Here is a 16,093-nt window from a genome sequence, read left to right as displayed (position 1 = left end):
TCCCATACAAGGTCCCCTCCCGAAAATCACTTAAACGCGCATAACTCATTACTAATTTAAGATATCCATATAAAATTTGGTATAAGTATTGCTCATACGCAAAGAAATTTTACTGTGAAAGTTTTTTCTAATCGGTCCATAATTGGTCATAGCTCCCATACAATGTCCCCTCCCGAAAATCACTTAAACGCGCATAACTCACTACTAAATTAAGATATCCATATAAAATTTGGTAAAAGTATTACACATATGCACAGAAATATTACTGTGAAATTTTTCTCCGAGCGGTCCATAATTGGTCATAGCTCCCATACAAGGTTCCCTCCCGAAAATCACTTAAACGCACATAACTCATTACAAAATATTGATATCCATATATTTAGCAAAAATGTTGCTCTTATATACATAAATTAAACTATAAAATTGTTTTACGATCGGTCCATATTTGGTCATAGCTTTCATACTAGGTCCCCTCCAGAAAATCGCTTAAATGCACAATATTCATTACCAAATAATGATATAGATACAGAATTTTGAAATTTTGTCTTTATATACATAATTGGTCATAGCTCCCATACAAGGTCCTTTTACGAAAATCTCTTAAACGCACATTACTCATTACCAAATAAAGCTATTGATAAAACATTTGTATACAAAAATTCTATTTCATGATTTTTTCACGATCGGTTCATAACATGGGTGCGGTCGGTCCCATACAAGGTTCCCTTCAGAAGATCACTTAAACACACATTACTTATTACTAAATTACGATATAGATACAAAATTTGACTGAAATATAGCTTTTATGAACAGAAATTTTACTTAAAGAATTTTTTACGATCGGTCTATAATTGGTCATATCTCCCATACTATGTCCTGCCCCTAAAAGCGCTTTATCCGTATTTAACTAGTTGCATTATCAATTTGTGTAGAACAAAATTATATATATTTATTTTGAAAATCCTTAAATCTTTTACACAGATATACATGCAAATTACTAAATATCGCTTTTATGAACAGAAATTTCACTTAAAGAATTTTTTACGATCGGTCTATAATTGGTCATATCTCCCATACTATGTCCTGCCCCTAAAAGCGCTTTATCCGTATTTAACTAGTTGCATTATCAATTTGTGTAGAACAAAATTATATATATTTATTTTGAAAATCCTTAAATCTTTTACACAGATATACATGCAAATTACTAAATATCGCTAAACGCTATAAAAATATGAAGAAAATGGCGTTTGTAATGTTCAATAAATCATGGAATTGTAATAGATTTAAGCTGTTTAAATCTTTGTATTTTTTCTATTCAAGACATGAGAAAACTTATTTCTACAAATATTTGATCAATTAGAAAAGTATTAATATATGTATAAGTAGCTGGTGGAGGGTATTTAAGATTCGGCTCAGCCGAATATAGCACTCTAACTTGTTGTATTTCTTATTCGTTTTTATGTAAAAATTAAAAAAATAACTAAATATTAAACAAATACAGAACACTAAATAAAATACAGAACATTTTCACGTTTTTTAGCGAAGAATAATTTATACCGAACAGTACCCCGTTTCTGTAACTTTTAGTGAGAAGTTCTCACATCGAGAAGTGTGAAACAACAAATTCCATCGTTTCTCGATTTGTGAGTAAAAAGTGTTTCAGTAACTTAAAGTGAGAAGAGGCTACAAGAATTACGTTTTTATTGGAAATTTCTAATAAAACAGCTGTCAAAAACATAAAAATTAAAAGAAGAAAACAAAAATTGCCGAACAGCTTTATAAACGAAGAATACTTAAACAAAAAATATAGAAATTAAATGAAAATTGTGCGAAAAATTATCCCACTAAATTCGTCCTTGGCAAATTCTAAGTTTACGCCCACGTACTTTTTTAGCATTTGCTTCTGTATATCCGAAATTCCTGCTATTTTCTAAAAATTAGTGAACAATATTTATTTGAATCTTAATTAATTATATATATAACATTACTTTTTCATTATATCATAGAATTCATGTTTAAATTAAGTTTTTATACCCTCCACCACCATCAGTGGTGATAGAGGGTATATATAACTTTGTCATTCCGTGTGTAACACCAAGAAATATTCATCTGAGACCCAACAAAGTATATATATTCTTGGACCTTATGAAATTCTGAGTCGATTTAGCTATGTCCGTCCGTCTGTCTGTCTGTATAAAACATTCTCACGTTAACACGAAGCAACAAAAATTAACGAAATTCACCCAAAATATTTACTATTGTCCTAGGCAGTTTGGTATTGAAAATAAGCAAAATCGGTTCACACCGGGAAAAGTTATGAATCAAAATTTGAAACAACCTCGAAAAAAATAAGCATTTTTTACACATTCTGATGTAATTTTCTCGAAAACTATGCAAGATAATTCCATGAAAATCACCTTACATTCGTTTCTACACAAGAGCTTGACTCCTGCTGAAAATTGTCAGAATCGGTCAACAATTTCATATACCTCCCATACAAAAGTACATATTTCCGGAAAATGGGTTTTTCGTTAATAACTTCCGTCACAATGTCGCAATCTTTACAAAATTTTACAAATTAAAATCTTATGTGAATAAAATTCATTCAGAGAAAAAAATTTCCGAATCGGTCCATAATTGGACATAGCTCCCATACAAGGTCCCCTCCCGAAAATAACTTAAACGCAAATAATTCATTACTAAATTAAGACATCCATATAAAATTTGGTATAAGTATTGCTCTCACATACAGAAATATTACTGTGAAAGTTTTTTCTGATCGGTCCATAATTGGTCATAGCTCCCATACAAGGTCCCCTCCCGAAAATCACTTAAACGCGCATAACTCACTACTAAATTAAGATATCCATATAAAATTTGGTTCTAGTATTACTCATATGCACAGAAATATTACTGTGCAATTTTTCTCCGAGCGGTCCATAATTGGTCATAGCTCCCACACAAGGTCCCCTCCCAAAAATCACTTAAACGCACATAACTCATTACAAAATTAAGATATCCACATATGCACGAAAATATTACTGTGATTTTTTTCCGATCGGTCCATAATTGGTCATAGCTCCCATACAAGGTCCCCTCCCGAAAATCACTTAAACGCACATAACTCATTACAAAATTAAGATATCCACATATGCACGAAAATATTACTGTGATTTTTTTCCGATCGGTCCATAATTGGTCATAGCTAACATACAAGGTCCCCTCCCGAAAATCACTTAAACGTACATAACTAATTACTAAATTAAGATATTTATATAAAGTTTAGCACAAGCATTGCTCATATGCAGACAAATATTACTGTGAATTTATTTTCCTATCCATAATTGATCATAGCTCCCAAGGTCCCTTTCAGAAAAACACTTAAAGGCACATAACTAGGGTTGCCAGATTCCGATTCGCAAAAAGCTGGACATCGGGTTTTAAAAAGCTGGACAAAACAAAAAAAGCTGGACATAAAAAATACCGAGAAAATGTTAATTTTGGTTTTGTGTAAATAATACACCAAAAAAATGCAGGGGTTCTCATATACCAGTTCCGTTTTTTTATAGTCCATATAGTACGAATACATTTTTAATTTTCCCCGATCACTTCGTTAACTTAGTTTTTAAAAGCAAAAGATGTGAAAAAGCTCCATTTTAGAAGTTTTAAATTTTAAAAATCATCAGCACGTAAGCTGTACGTAAAGAAATTGACTATCGTTCGCAATAATATACGCGCAATAATTTACGCGTACTTTCCTGTAAGAAATATCCAGTAACTTTATGACAGAGAGTAATTTTTAATTTACTCTCAATCAAAAAAATATCCAAAAAAGTACGCGAAAGCCAATTTTTTAAAAAATTGTGCAAGTTTTTGTTTATAAACAAAGATTAGTAATGCCCTTTTGCTGAAATCTCAAAAAAACAAATAATTGATACTTTGATTTTTCCTATAAATAAATGGATATTTAAAGTTAACAAAATATGTAGTATCATTAAAAATATATAATTGTTTTAAAACCTTATGATCCCAGGAAAAATTGTATTAGTTCCACAACTAGTTCTAGAACGCATGATTATAGCCTGTACTCGTTCTACTTTGGCGTTGAGACCAATGATTTTTGTTCGAAATTGTCACCTTCGGAACTGGTTCTGTGGAAGTGTTATGGAGTCGACACTCGTTCTACGGAACGCTTCTGGAACCAGTTCTTTCATCAAAGATTTTTGTTCGAATTTGTCACCCTCGAAACTAGTTCTAAGGAAGTTTGGAGAACGTATACGCTTTAACTTAAAATAGTTCTTTTTCCCTGCGTTTTTTGTTCGATACTATTAAGAGTAAGAGCAGAATTGAGAAACTGTTGAGGAATTGTTATTCTAATACCAATTTTATTAAGAAAACGTACTACTACATACATACATACATAATGTTTAAAACAATTTGTGATCATTCTGCCGCACCTACAATCTTCAGCTCACTTTCCATTCTTCCAGTACAATGCAATTAGCAATTAGGAATCTCTTTAATTCCTTATAGTCCAGTTCTATGCAGAAAATACATATGAAAGCGTTTTCTATTTCAATAAAATAAATTTTATGAATTTTTAATTTTTTGACATTTTTTTTAACTGATTCCAAGTAGTTGTTTCGGAACTAGTATGCGTCCCATTGAACTAGTGTAGTAGCAATGTATAACTAGTTTCAAAGAACTAGTTCCTTGAAAACTATTTAGAAGTATTTAAGAACCACAACAACGTTCCGAGGAATGGGTTCCAGATGTAATGGCGACAGCACTAGTTCCAAGGTTGTTGTTTAAGAATCTGAAGTGGTTCTGTTTGTACTCGTTCTAGAACTAGTTGTTTTTAGAACAAGTTCTACATTTTTTCCTGGGATACAAACATATTATTAAAATAAAAATGTACACAAATCGCTAAGAGAAAGACAAACTAAATTGTTTTAAAAACGCTAGATTGAAATATTTTTTATAATTTTTCACAACAAATAAAATCTTTTAAAACTAATTTATGATAAATAAAATTAAAATAAATCTAATTACAAATAATTTTTTAATATTCGTGTGTTATTAATTTATATATTTCTTTCAAAAAATTTAAAATTTACCAAATTTTCGATTTCTTTGGTTTGTTTACATATTCATAAAACAAACATATGTTGTGAATATAAGTTGGATATTTTTTACTGGGGAAAAAATATCCAGTAAAATCAAAAAATTCTCTATCAACGAACTGTAATTTTTATCGCTTGAACGCGAACGGAATCCAGTAACAATTGTTGCAAATTGTTACAAATTATCGAGTACGCGAACAGACTTAATATTTATTACGACATCAGCTGTTCAAGTGTTAAGACATGATGATAGAAGAGGGAAATCATAACTTAGTTGTATAAAAAATGTACAATCAGTGTTGGCTACCATGATTTGACAAAGATAACATAAAAATTATTGCTGTGTGCTAAAAAATTCTATTTAGCTGGACAAATTAAATTTTAGCTTGAAACTGGACAAGCATCAAAAAAGCTGGACAATCCAACCAAGTCCAGCCAGGCTGGCAACCCTACACATAACTCATTATCAAATAGTGATACCCATAAAACATTTGGCATAAATACTATTTTTGTACACAGAAATGTTATTTGAACATTTTTTCATGGTCGGTCCAACTTTGGTCATAGCTCCCATACAAGGTTCCCTCCCGAAAATCACTTAAACGCACATAACTCATTACAAAATATTGATATCCATACATTCATAAATTAAACTATAAAATTGTTTTACGATCGGTCTATATTTGGTCATAGCTCTTATACTAGGTCCCTTCCAGAAAATCACTTAAATGCACAATATTCATTACCAAATAATGATATAGATACAGAATTTTGAAATTTTGTCTTCATATACATAATTGGTCATAGCTCCCATACAAGGTCCTTTTACGAAAATCTCTTAAACGCACATTACTCATTACAAAATAAAGCTATTGATAAAAAATTTGGCCCAAATATTAATTTTGTATACAAAAATTCTATTTCAAGATTTTTTCACGATCGGTTCATAACATGGGTGCGGTCGGTCCCATACAAGGTTCCCTTCAGAAAATCACTTAAACACACATTACTTATTACCAAATTACGATATAGATACAAAATTTGACTGAAATATAGCTTTTATGAACAGAAATTTAGCTTAAAGAATTTTTTACGATCGGTCTATAATTGGTCAAATCTCCCATACTATGTCTTGCCACTAAAAGCGCTTTAACCGTATTTAACTAGTTGCATTATCAATTTGTGTAGAACAAAATTATATATATTTATTTTGAAAATCCTTAAATCTTTTACACACATGCATACATGCAAAATACTAAATATCGCTAAGCGCTATAAAAATATAAAGAAAATGGTGTTTGTAATGTTCGATAAATCATGGAATTGTAATAGATTTAAGCTGTTTAAATCTTTGTATTTTTTCTATTCAAGACATGAGAAAACTTATTTCTACAAATATTTGATCAATTAGAAAAGTATTAATATATGTATAAGTAGCTGGTGGAGGGTATTTAAGACTCGGCTCAGCCGAATATAGCACTCTGACTTGTTTTTTTTTTAAATTTTACCTTCCGCACCGATTTAAAATGTGAGTTTTTTTGACAGTTCATGTAAGAAACTTCTCACAAAATTTTCTTACAGAAACACTTTTACTCACAAATTTCCAATAACTTACGTCAAAAAACATAAATGACAGATAGTTCTCACAAAATTTTCTTATAGAAACACTTGCATGTGAGATATGATATTTTGTTTCAATTCACATTGTTTTTTCTTCAATTTCATTGTTTCATGCGAGAAACTTCTCGATGCGAGAGTTACAGAAACGAGTCACAGGGCTCTTAAATACAGTACTGTTCTGTATAATACAGAACGTCTGGTCACCGTACATATAATGCACTCTCCTCTCTTTTTTCTAGAAGCTGTGTTATTTACTTTTTATGTTTTATTTCTAGCTTTGTTTGTTTGTTTTTCAGTTCAAGCATACGTACATGTGACTTTTGTGTCTAAGTATTAGTAACAACTTTAAATGCTTATAGCTCCCAAAATTCTGAACCGATCTTATTAATATATATATTGTGCACATCTGCGAACAAATACCTTTAAAATGATATACCTTTGGCCAAGATCGGATGTATACTGTAAGAGTAAAAGGGGTCACAAAAAATCGCCTTACCTATTAATTATACTTAATAGATTATAGATATTTGTGTTGCATAACTTACGTTGATGTTTTACTTCAGCAAAGAGAGATTTGGTAAATTTTTGTTTTTACGAAAAAAAATTCCATTTCTGCCAGTTTTTATCTGACTTCAACGTTTCATATCTTATTTTATTAATACAAATATGGGCTAAAATAAAAAAATATTTAAAAAATATGTTTTCTAATAAAGTGTGGGTCAAAAATTATCGTGAATCGTAAAAAAATTGAAAAAAAAAAAACAAGTTAAAGTGCTATATTCGGCTATGTCGAATCTTAAATACCCTCCACCATCAAGCTACTTTTTATTGAAACCCATTTAACTATCTAATTTTTAGATAACTTGGCAAAATTTTTGTTTCCTTATTGAGGGTACTAACATTTATGCATATGTCAAACTAATTTTAATTATATTTTAATATAATGATTAACTGTACACAGAACATACTCATTTTGAATTTTATCCGGATATAATCATTTAATTACGAATTAAGTGGTATTAAGTGATTTTCAGAAGTATACCTTATATGGGAACTTAGACAACCTATGGACCGATCCGGAAGATAAAATCCGTAGAATGATTTATATATACAAAATACACATTTATGTCGAATTTTATCCCGATAACTTTGATTGTTAATGTTCATTTGAGTAATTTTCGAAAATGGTCCTTATATGGGAGTTGTGACCAATTTTCATCCGATAAGGAAAAAATTTCGTATAATGATTTATATGCCAAAAAAAAAAAAAAAAAATTCAAGTCGAATTTTACCACAATAGATTTATTAATTAATGAAATATGTGCGTTTAGGTGATTTTCGGAAGTAAACTTTATATGTATAGGAGCTACGACCTTACACAAAACATATTTGTGTCGAATTTTATCAAGATATCTTTATTTGTTAATGAAATATGTGCGTTTTAAGTGATTTTTTTCGGGGGAGTTTTCCAGATTTTTCCTACCGAGCGCGTCCCCGGGTGGCGGATAGGGGGTGGTGATGGACCATCTGTCCTCTCCCAGCTTTAATTTTACTTAAGCTGAGGGAGGGCAGATTGTCCACCACCTGGGAATATTATATTCCCCGCGGACCAAAAAACTGGAAGAAAAAAACAAATATGGAAAATAAAAATAAAAAGATAAAAGTTACGGTGCAGGGCCTAAATAACCCAGTACCGGCGGCAAGTGTTGATCTACTCGCGAGTCACGTGTCGTCGTCATCCTGCAATCGTGAGCAGAATACTACTACGGAGGTGGGTACCTTGGCCTCCGTGGCGGACAATGCGTCAAGTGTACAGCATGCCGCTGGCAAAAATATAGGGGTGAAAGAGAAGGATGTACTCGGAGAGAGCTCTATGCTACCTCAGCCTTTAAATATAGGTGAGGGTTCCGACTCTGAATCCTCAGATGATAATAATAATAATACCATTATAGCAAATCCCAAAAGGATGAAGTAGAGCAAATGGTCAAAGAGGTGAATGATAGCATAGCTAAACTACCTATTACTAAGAAAAGACTTTCTGGAGCACAGAGGAGGAAGTTGAAAAAGATGCTTCAGGAAATCATAGTTAGTCAATCCCACGACACTCCAAAGGAAAAATCGGACTCTCTCACAAGATCTGAGGCAAAAAGGGTCAGGTCTCCCGAGGAGTTGACAACTGAGAATAAACCTAAGAAGAAAAAGAGCTCCCCGTCTTCTAATACACAGTCGAAGCCAAGCCATACTTCACTCAAAGGAATCTCAAGTGAGAATCCTGCGAGTAAGGGTGACAACGCCAAGCCAGATATTCCGAAGACGAACACGTCGGCGAAATCAACCTCGAAGGTAAGGGAATCTCAAAAGAAGCCCCGAAAAACGAGGAATGAGAAGCTAGACGGAGGAAAAGGTAAAGAGCCGCCATCTTACGCCAAAGTTGCCAGAATTAGGAACCGGGACGATCTCTGCTATGCAGTTTACGATGCCGGTAATCCGACAGGCAAAATTCCAATAGACCAACAGAGTAAAATAGAAGACCTGGTCAACAACAAGATAGTGGACCATGCAATCGCTTCAAAGGGCAAACAACCAATAGAGAGCGAGAGCTGCGAGTTCAGCATGGGCGTGATGTTGATGAGGTTGGCATCTCACCAATGTGTTAGCACCCTAAAGAACTTGGTGGAAAGTATCCCTCCTCCCTGGGACGGCGCTAGGCTGGGACTGGCAAAGAAGAGCGAGCTTCCGGTGCTCCTAAAGTCCACTGTCTACATAAAAGGATGGGGCAGTAAACTGGCTAATGAACGTATACTGGAAATTCTTGGAGGTCAAAATGCTGAGCTGGCCGTGGAAAAATGGGATGTCTTTTACAGGAAAGAAGAACCTGAGGGAACTTTATTTGTAATAGGTATCGACCAGAAATCCATGGCTAGTCTTGCCAAGAATAAAGGTAGGGCTTACTTCGCCTCTAAATCTGTCATATTCAAAATTTGGGAAGGTGCCGATTGGAAGGGCTGTTACAACAAGCCTCGAAAAGGACACTAAAAAACCTAAGACCACAGTATCCACTACTGATAACGTTGAGGAGTCAAATCCTAAAATCGAGGAATTTACCATTAACTCGCCAGAAGAAAGTGTAGTTGCCCTTTCCAAAATTGGGAAGGCGCCGATTGAAAGGGCTGTCAAAACCGGCCCCGGCAAGGACACTAAAACACCTAAGACAGTACCCAAAGCATCATTAGCAAGTACTAGCAATGTTGAGGAGTCAAATCCTAAAAGCGAGGAGGAAATCACTCACCTGCCAGAAGACAGAACAGCAGTGCTGTCCAGAATTGGGAATGTGTCTATTAAAAATACTGCTATTCCTATTCCTGATAAGGACACCGCAGTGCCATCAACAGTACCCACTGCATTAATAGCCACTTCAGGCTATCCGGAGGAGTCAAATCCAAAGAGCGAGGAGGTGACCACCAACTCGCTGGAAGACAGTTTAATGGATGACCATGATTGAGGTTATCCAAATAAACCTCCATCGGAGCGAGACAGCTACCAACGCTCTGATGGCTAAAATCAACACAGGTAAAATACATGTAGCTTTAATCCAGGAACCTTGGACGATTCGCAACAAGGTTTCTGGATTAAATCACGTAAATTTCCAACTTTTCTACGCTGATACAGGATCTCGCCCGAGAACATGTATCTTATGTCACAAGAACTTATGTTTTCTCCTCTCAACAGGATTATCAACATCGGATGCAACGGTGCTGAAGCAAGGTCGTGGCAACATATTCCTTGCATCTATTTACCTGCCTTTCGATTCTCCGACACTACCACCAACGTCGGATCTGATGAAACTGGTTGAAGAGGCACAAAGAAAAAATAAGAAAATTGTAATAGGTTGTGATGCCAACTCGCACCATGTAGCTTGGGGTAGTACAAACACCAATCGCAGGGGACAAGCCCTCATGGATTTCCTTAATACTAAAGACTTGATAACATTGAACTTAGGTAATAAAGCTACCTTCGTCAATAGAATCAGAGAAGAAGTATTAGATATAACTATATGTTCAGAAGAGCTTATAAACGAAATTCAGGATTGGAGAGTTTCGGACGAGCACTCCTTTTCTGATCATCGGTACATAAGATTCAAAATACTAAGGCCACCACCAAAGCCGATAAAGTTTCGGAATAAGTCTAAAACTAATTGGACAATGTTCGGGACCTTACTAAAGAACCGTTTAGGTCAGGACACTTTTCAATGTCGAAATAAAGAGGATATAGATGCCAAAGTGGAAACGTTCACAAGTGCCCTGGTTGAATCGTTCGAGGACAGCTGCCCTCTGCGAGAGCGGAGATCTGCCCAGGAAAAACCCTGGGTAACTGGGGAGATCCGGAACCTTGGGAAGACTCTTCGCAAACTATTTAACCGGGCACGGCGTAAAAAGACCGCAGTATACTGGGATGAGTATCGTAATAAACTTGGTGAATATAAGAAAATCGTTCGAAAAGCCAAACGAGACTCCTGGAAACTTTTCTGTGAACAGGTAGATAGCGTAAATGACGTATCGAAGATAAAAAAATTCCTATCCAAAACTCATGTCCAACCGGAATCTATGATCGATGACACGGGCAGGAGGCTTGAGGATATGGAGGAGACAATGAAACTCCTAATGGATTCTCATTTCCCACCCGGTATATCGAATAACATAGATGAACCGATATTGGAGGAAGGGGAGGGTAACACGGAAATAGTTATTACAACTGACATGGTTAAAGGGGCATTCAAGAGCTTTGCTCCCTATAAAGCTGCAGGGCCGGATGGAATTTTCCCGGCACTTTTGCAGATGGAGGCGGGACTGGTTTCCGTACATCTGTCACAGATATTCACTGCATGCTTAAAATTGGCATATACCCCAGTTAAATGGCAGGATGCAAGGGTAATATTTATACCCAAACCAGGGAAACCTAGCTATGCGACACCTAAGTCCTATCGACCGATAAGTCTTACGTCCTTCCTACTTAAAACCTTGGAACGGATAGTCGATAGCATGGTTAAAAGCAGCATACCATACAATGACCTTAAATATAAGCAGCATGCTTATGTAAAGGGACGATCGGTGGAAACCGTTTTAAATGAAGTTGTCCACTACATAGGTGAATCTTTCGATAGCAAACTGTATACACTGGCAGTATGCATTGACATCGAAGGCGCTTTCAATAACGTGCACACTGATACCCTTATCCAATCCCTAGACCAGTTTTATGTTGACCGGGTGCTCCGTAACTGGATCAACTACATGCTAAGGAACAGATGGATAAGCTGCGAGATGTACGATATAACTATCAGGAAAAAGGTATTTCGCGGTATACCACAGGGTGGCATTTTGTCACCTTTACTCTGGGTCACCACGATTAATAGCCTCCTAAGGACCCTAACCGAGAAAGGACTTAGACCTGTCTGCTATGCAGACGATGTCGTAATACTTTTAAAGGGAAAGGATCCAAATTACTTGTGTAGAGCTGAGAGCTGAGGAGGCTCTGAATACGGCCTTGAGCTGGGCTCAACCGAGAGGCCTCAATGTTAACCCGGCGAAGACGGAAATCTGTCTTTTCACAAGAAAGACAAAAACTTCTACATATACTGAACCTTGCTTCCTGGGCAAGAAGATACCGGTGACAGACAAAGTTAAGTACTTAGGTGTAATACTTGACCGGAAATTAAAATGGAGACACCACATAGAGGATAGGATCAACAAGGCACATCGGTGCTGGGCGATATGTAGGAGAACCATAGGCATGAAATGGGGTCTTAGTCCTACTATGACAAATTGGCTTTATAAAAGTGTAATTAGACCAATTCTAGCTTTGCTTCAATAATCTGGTGGACTGCTTTGGACAAAAAGTGTAATATCAAACTACTACAGGGAGTTCAGCGTACATGCTGCTTGGGTATAAGTGGTGCCATGTGTACTACTTCAACCAAGGCTCTGGAAACGTTGCTAGATATTCCACCCATTGAAACATATATAAGATATGAGGCGGCGCTTACAGCCGAACGGCTCTTTACTTTAGGCGAACTGGCCAAAAACGGTTATAGGACACGTCATCAATGTATACTGGACACATTGGAAGGTTATACACATTCATCGGACGTGCCTGATCGCATACCAGACACTGAATATGTCGGAAATTTTGAAACGCTAATCCCAGATAGAATGTCTTGGTCAAGCGGAACATTAGAGCAAATACCAGTAGGAATCCGTTGCTACACGGATGGCTCTAAATTAGGGGACAAAGTGGGTCTGGGATTCTATATTGAAGACCCAGAAACAGAAATATACCACCGTTTACCTAATCATAACACAAGCTTCCAGGCAGAAGTACGAGCAATAACGGAATGTGTAAATTGGATTAGAATAAATATGGCGCCCACAGGGCTTAATATATTTACCGACAGCCAGAAGGCAATTTGTGCGATATCAGGTGATAGAATTAAATCTAAGACCGTATTGGATTGTAAGAAAGCTTTAACTGAATACTCTCCCAGAGGTAAGGTTCACATCATATGGGTACCAGGCCACTCGGGAGTAATCGGCAACGAAAGGGCGAATGTAATAGCTTTAAAGGGAAGGGAGCTCGATGTAGTTAACTTGACAAACGCAAAACCATTCGACGCAACAAAAGCTGAATTAAAAATATGGATGAGAGAATCCCATAAGGCCTCTTGGAATAATGAAACGGTGGGTAGAACCACAAAGATTCTATGGGGTGACCCTGATGAGAGCAAGACGAGAAATCTTCTCAAAATGAGCAAGTCTGAGGTTAGTATGATGGTACGTATTCTCAGTGGACACACAGGATTACGAGCACATCTATACAAAATTGGACGTGCGAATTCAGACGAATGTAGAGCATGTGGAGAGGACAGTGAAACTCTGGAGCACTTTCTTTGCCATTGTCAGGCATTCGTCGAAGTTAGATCCAAGAATCTTGGAAGTGATGTTATTCCAGAAATAACATTCTTAACCAACACCGATTGGAAGATTCTTAGGAATTACGTCCAGGAAACTGAGTTTCTGAACATGGAAAAATAATACATTCAGTGAACAATTTTTTTTTTTTTTTCTTGAATTGGAGCGCACAACAGGCCCGATAGTGGCCTAGGTGTATTTCTTCGGATTTGATGTAGTATACATCCTCCTATCAACCTACCTACCTACCTACCTAAGTGATTTTTTTGAAGGAGCTATTACCATATATGGAACAATCCGGAAAAGAATTGGTAGAATGATTTATATGCTCACAAAACATATTCAAGTCGTACTTTATCCAAATAGCTTTATTATTCAAAGAAATATGTGCGTTTAATAATTCATATTTATACGAAATATATTTATGTCGAATTTTATCACGATAGCTTTATTTGACAATGAAATATGTATTTTTAAGTGATTTTCGGAAATGGGGTTATATGGGAGGAGCTATGACCAATAAAGGACCGATCCGTAACAAAATTAATAAAATGATTTGTATGTATACAAAACATATTTGTGTCGAATTTTATCCCGATATCTTTATAATTCAATGAAATATATGCGTTTAAGTGATTTTGGGAAGTGGACTTTATATGGGAGCTATGACCAATTATGGACCTATCCGGAAAAAATTTCGTAAAGTGATTTATATTTAGACTAAACATATTTGTGTCGAATTTCATCAAGATAGATTTATATGACAATGAAACATGAGCTTTTAAATGATTTTCTGAAGTGGGCCTTATATGGGAGCAATGACCAATAATGGACCGATCCGTAAAAAATTTCGTAGAATGATTTGTATGTACACAAAACATGTTTAACTCGAATTTTATCACAATAGCTTTATTCATCAATGAAATATGTGCGTTTAGGTGATTTTCCGAAGTGGACCTTGTATGGGAGCTATGGCCAATTGTGGACCGACTGAGATCTGCGTTGACAGTATGATTTTCTTAACAAGTTTTCTCAAAAACTACCGAAGATATTTCGATGAATTTTGTCACATATTATTTTTTTAAAGCAGTGATCAATTGTGTTCAAAATCTTTACAATTGATCCAATATTTCCCATAGCCATCATACAAAGGTATATATTCCCGGAAATTAGTTTATCATATAACTCCCCCAAATAGATCGGTATCAACACAAAATTTTGAACATGCAAATATGATATGAACAGAAATCGTACTGTCGACGTAGACCTCAGTCGGTCATAGCTCCCATATAAGGTCCACTTCCGAAAATGACCTAAACCTAAAAAAAATAAAGCTATTGTGATAAAATTCGAGTTGAATATATTTCGTGTACATACAAATCATTCTACCAAATTTTTTATGGATCGGTCCACTATTGGTCATATTTCCCATATAAGGCCCACTTCCGAAAATCACTTAAAAGCAAATATTTCATTGTCAAATAAAGCTATCTACATCTTGTCTAAATATGAATCATACTACGAAATTTTATTCCGGATAGACCCATAATTGGTCAAAGATCCCATATAAGGTCCACTTCCGAAAATCACTTAAACGCATATATTTCATTGAATTCAAAAGCTATAGAGGTAAAATTCGACACAAATATGTTTTGTGTACATACAAATTATTCTACCAAATTTTTTACGGATCGGTCCATTATTGGTTATAGCTCCCATATAAGGCCCACTTCGGAAAATCACTTAAAGGCATAGATTTAATAGAATTCTAAAGCTATAAGGATAAAATTCGACTTGAATATGTTTTGTGTACATAAAAATCATTCTACCACTTTTTTTCCGGATTGGTAAATTATTGGTCATATCTCCCGTATAAGGCCCATTTCCGAAAATCACTTAAATGCACATATTTCATTGTCAAATAAAGTTATCATGATAAGATTCGACATAAATATGTTTTGTCTTTATATGAATCACTCTACGAAATTTTTTCCTGATAGGCCCCCATATAAAGTCCACATAGGAAAATCACTTAAACGCATATATTTCTTTGAATAATAAAGCTATCGGGATAAAGTACGACTTGTGAGCATATAAATCGAAATTTTTTTCCGGATCCATAAGTTGTCTTAGCTCCCATATAAGGTTTTCTGTTGAAAATCACTTTATACACTTAATTCGTTACTAAATGATTATAACCGGATAAAATTCAACATAAATATGTTCTGTGTATAGATAAATCATTACATTAAAATGTTTTCGAAAAATTTTCTGGACTTAATTAAAATTAGATTGACATATGTATATCAATACTAAAAATTAGATAGTTAAATGGGTTTTAATTAAAAATAGCTTGCTGGTGGAGGGTATTTAAGATTCGGCACAGTC

Source organism: Lucilia sericata, unplaced genomic scaffold (genome assembly GCF_015586225.1).
Source record: "Lucilia sericata isolate MDLA Ls3-8-SP2 unplaced genomic scaffold, ASM1558622v1 Contig001971F_arrow, whole genome shotgun sequence".
NCBI classification, from domain to species: Eukaryota; Metazoa; Arthropoda; class Insecta; order Diptera; family Calliphoridae; genus Lucilia; species Lucilia sericata.
The sequence above is the reverse complement of the archived record's forward strand: the minus strand, read 5'-3'. Positions refer to the sequence as shown.